The sequence below is a fragment of the Aotus nancymaae genome, unplaced genomic scaffold (genome assembly GCF_030222135.1).
Source record: "Aotus nancymaae isolate 86718 unplaced genomic scaffold, 86718_ANA_hifiasm-v0.15.2.pri h1tg000064l_1, whole genome shotgun sequence".
NCBI classification, from domain to species: Eukaryota; Metazoa; Chordata; class Mammalia; order Primates; family Aotidae; genus Aotus; species Aotus nancymaae.
The window spans coordinates 2,823,704-2,827,984 of record NW_026988479.1 but is presented as its reverse complement, the minus strand read 5'-3'; the positions used below and the strand labels follow the sequence as shown (position 1 = coordinate 2,827,984).

At 35.4% G+C, this 4,281-nt stretch overlaps 1 non-coding gene across 1 annotated transcript; it reads right to left on the bottom strand.

The window, feature by feature from the left end:
* Positions 1-3,959: 3,959 nt before the first annotated feature.
* LOC135270675 (small nucleolar RNA U13) lies at positions 3,960-4,063 on the bottom strand. The gene has a single exon (XR_010338817.1). It is a non-coding gene; the product is annotated as a small nucleolar RNA U13 (small nucleolar RNA).
* Between the last annotated feature and the right edge of the window lie 218 nt (positions 4,064-4,281).

Genomic DNA, 4,281 nt, shown 5'->3' with positions numbered 1-4,281 from the left:
ATGTCGTTGATCCATCAAATATTAACAATGTGGTGTCAAAATCTCCCGCTATTATTGTGCGGGAGTCCAGGTGTCTCTATAAGTCATTAAGAACTTGTCTTATGTATCTGGGTGCTCCTGTATTAGGTGCATATAATTTATAATCATTAACTCCTGTTGTTGCATTGATCCTTTTACCATTATGTAATGTCCTTCTTTGTTTCTTTTAGTCCTTGTTACTATTAAAGTCTATTTTGTGAGAGACAAAAGTTACAACTCCTGTTTGTTTTTTTTTTGCTCTCCATTTAATTGGTGAATCTTCCTCCATCCCTTTGTTTTGAGTCTTTGTATGTTGTTGCTTGTGAAATAGATCTGGATACAGCGTACCAATGAGTTTTGACTTTTTATTCAATTTACCTGTCTGTGTCTTTGATTGGGGCATTTAATCCATTTAAATTTAGAATTAATATTAATATTTGTAAGTTCAATATTGTCATTTAATGCTAGCTGGCTATTTTGCCCATTAGTTGATGTATATTCTTCATTATAGAGATAATCTTTACATTTTGTTAAGTTTTTGGGATGACTGATACTAGTTGTTCCTTTCTGTTTGTAGTGCTTCTTTCAGAAACTCTTGTAAAGCAGGCCTGGTGGTGATGAAGTCTCTAAGTGCTTGCTTGTTAGCGAAAAATTTTCTTTTTCCTTCTCTTATGAAGCTTAGTTTGGCAGGATATGAGATTCTGGGTTGAAAATTCTTTTCTTTGAGGATATTGAATATTGACCTCCACTCTCTTCTAGTTTGTGAGGTTTCTGGTGAGAGGTCTGCTGTGAGTCTGATGGGCTTCCGTTTATGGGTAACGTGACCTCCCTCTCTAGCTGCCCTTAGAATTTTCTCCTTTATTTCAACCCTAGTGAATCTAGTGATTATGTGTCTTGGAGTTGCTCTACTTGAGGAATATCTTTGTGGTGTTCTCTGGATTAGCTGGAGTTGAGTATTGTCCTGCCTTACTAGATTAGGAAAGTTTTCCCGAATAATATCCTGAAGAAGATTTTCCAACTTGGATTCATTCTCTTCATGACATTCAGGTATACCTATCAATTGTAAATTAGGTCTTTTCACATAGTTCCATATTTCTTGGAGACTTTGCTCATTCCTTTTTACTCTTTCTTCTCTCATCTTGTCTTCTCGTTTCATTTCATTAAGTTGGTCTTCGACCTCTGATATCCTTTCTTCTGCTTGATCAATTCGACTGTTAAAACCTGTGCATACTTCGCAAAGTTCTTGTATTGTGTTCTTCAGTTCCATTAATTCACTTATATTCCTCTCTAAGTTGTCAATTCTCATTAGCATTTCGTCAAACCTTTTTTCAAAGTTCTTAGTTTCTTTACATTGGGCTAGAACATGTTCTTTTAGCTCACTAAAGTTCCTTATTATCCACTTTCTGAAGCCTAAATCTGTTATTGGAACGCACTCCTTCTCCATCAGGCCTTGTTCTCTTGTTGATGAGGAACTGTGATCACCTGTAGAAGGAGAGGCATTCTGATCTTGGGTATTCTCAGCCTTTTTACGCTGGTTTCTTCCCATCATTGTAAGTAAGTTCATCCACCTGTCGTCTTTGTAATTGCCTACTTTCAAATTAGGTCTCTGAGTGGACGTCCAGCTTGTTGATTCCCGGCGCCGAAATCTGAGCAATCCACTGCACCAGCCAAAACAGCGGCATCAAGATTTGTGGTGCTTCTCTGCCCGGGAATCTCTGGTCTGGCCTCCCCCTCCAGTCCCCCCCTCAATCAGGTAAATGGGTGACTCTGCCTTCCTGGAACTCCAAACGTCAATCAAAAGGGGACCCAGTCCCATCCACTCTGCACCAAGAACCACCACGCCGGGCCACCGGCAAAACCATGACGCCGGCCACAAGAGTCGCCCTGGCGACCCGTGGGGCTCCTCTGCTGGGAATCTTCTGGTCCATAGGTAACAAAAATTAGTCTGAAAGTGTGGCATCCTCTCGTTCTGTGTGCTTTCTCTGGGAGCTACAATCCCGAGCTGCTAGTGATCAGCCATCTTGGATCTCTCTCCCAGTTAGGCATTTTCTCTACACTCAATCCGTACAAAATCAATTTTATTTCTCACGTTGTATTGTTACTGTCATGTAAACGTTTGTATTCTCCATCATCCTGTAAGTGTCTTGTGGGCACATACAATGTCTCTCTCATTCCTTGTTTACTTAAATTTTTTTTGCAAATCTAATATTTGGATATGGTTGACAAAAATTAGTACAAAAGTGTATACAATACAAAACAACTTTTCTTTCCACTCCAGAATGACTGTCCTTTCACCAGGAGCAACTACCATTGGTTTCTGTGTGCATGTTCTTCAAGAAATGTTCTGTGCATATACAAGTGTTTATAACATGGTGGTATGTTACATAATCTTTCCTGAACATTGTTTATTTTCCTTTAACAGTATTTTTTTGCCTAGCTTTTAACTTAAGCCTAGATCTATGGATATGACATATTTATTTAACATATTTCTTATGAACAAACATTTGGATGGTTTCCAGTTGCTTTTTTTTTTTTTTTTTTACAAACAAGCCCTCAATAAACATGATAATTACTGGATATTAAATTTCTAAAATAGAATTTCTAGGTTGAAAAAGGATACAATTTATATATTTTAAGATATTTCTGAATCTCATTAAATTTTACTTCCATCAACAGTGTGTAATAGTCTCTTTCCCCCATGACTGACAATGCTGTGTATCACCAAACATGAAGACCTTTTCCAATCATGTAAGTGAAACATGACATCCTATCTAAACTTGGGTTTTTTTTTAAATGATGAATGAACTTGAGCATTTAAAAACATGTGTATATACTATTTGTATTTTATAAGGTATTTTGCAGAGTAATTGTTCATTTTAGAAAATATTACAATGGTAGAATGTGAGGTGTATTCTTTGTTTTCAGAGTATAAAGTTCAATGCATCTTCTCATTAAGTCCTTTAAGTCCTTTCTATTCTCTTCTATTCTGATCTGAATGTCTACTTGGTCTGTCATGAACTGGCTTTATGAGTTAAAGTCCCTTACTATTATTGTGCTTATCCTTTTTTCTTGTACTTCTTATCATTTTGAGTTATAAATTCTGGTGTTATATTTATTTTGATAAATAGCTTATTGAACCACTCATTGATATAAGTTGTCTTTCTTGTCTTATTTAATGGTATCTACCTGAGTTTAGCAGTATGATATTACCATCAAAATTCCTGATTTTTGTAATATTTTCCTGGTATATTTTATTCATACCTTCACTTGTAACATTTCAAACACTTTATTATTTATATGTATTTTGTATATCCAACATAGTGGTTTTATTTTTTATCTGTATGTTGTTTACATTATCTGTATATTATGTATACTGACATTTTAATGTTTATACTATTTATATTTATTTGTATGTGACATATGTATTTGATCATTTTTCTGCCATTTTGTTTTATGTCCTCTGTCTTCAATACTTCTCAGATTTTAATATATTGCTCTATATACGTGTTTTGTTTACTTTTGTGTGTCCATACTTTTTCTCTCATTTTAGAAATTTGTTTTTTTCCTCAGTAGATTTATAACTTGATGTAATTTACCTAAATCTTTATTCCTTTATCAACTTTAGGTAGCTTTTATAAAAATATAGATTTCTACTATAAAAATGAAGAATTAATAGACTATCTCACATTTCCCACTGAGATGAGGAATTCACCGAACTGTACCATTAGAATTTTGGTGGTTATATTATTATTTGTAGTTATTCTCAACTATATCTTTAACTAATATATCATCTTCTCTTTCATGAGCTATCCCCTTGAAACAATATTTTGTAACACCCCCATGAAAGATATATCAACCAATATACTTAAGATTGTTATATCTCACCTTTTCCTTCTCATTCCATCAATCTGTTTTGTTGCTGTTGTTGTTTATATTTTTCATGTCAGACGGGTAATGTGCCGAAGTCATAACAAGGTTTGAGGGTGGCTCATCTCACACATGAGTGTAAACACCTAATCATCATACTTACAGACCTCAAAAAGATTTTGTTGTTGTTGATTTTGAGACAAGGTCTCCCTCTGTTGCTCAGACTGAAGTACAGTGCCGCAATCATAGCTCACTGTAGCCTCAACATTCCGGGGCTCAAGCGATTCTCCCATCTCAGCCTTCAGAGTAGCACTCTCCCACCTTATGCCCCCATTAATTTGTTATGCTCATAGGCACCAGCAAAAGGCTTTGTAGGAGATTTTGCCTTAGGTATAT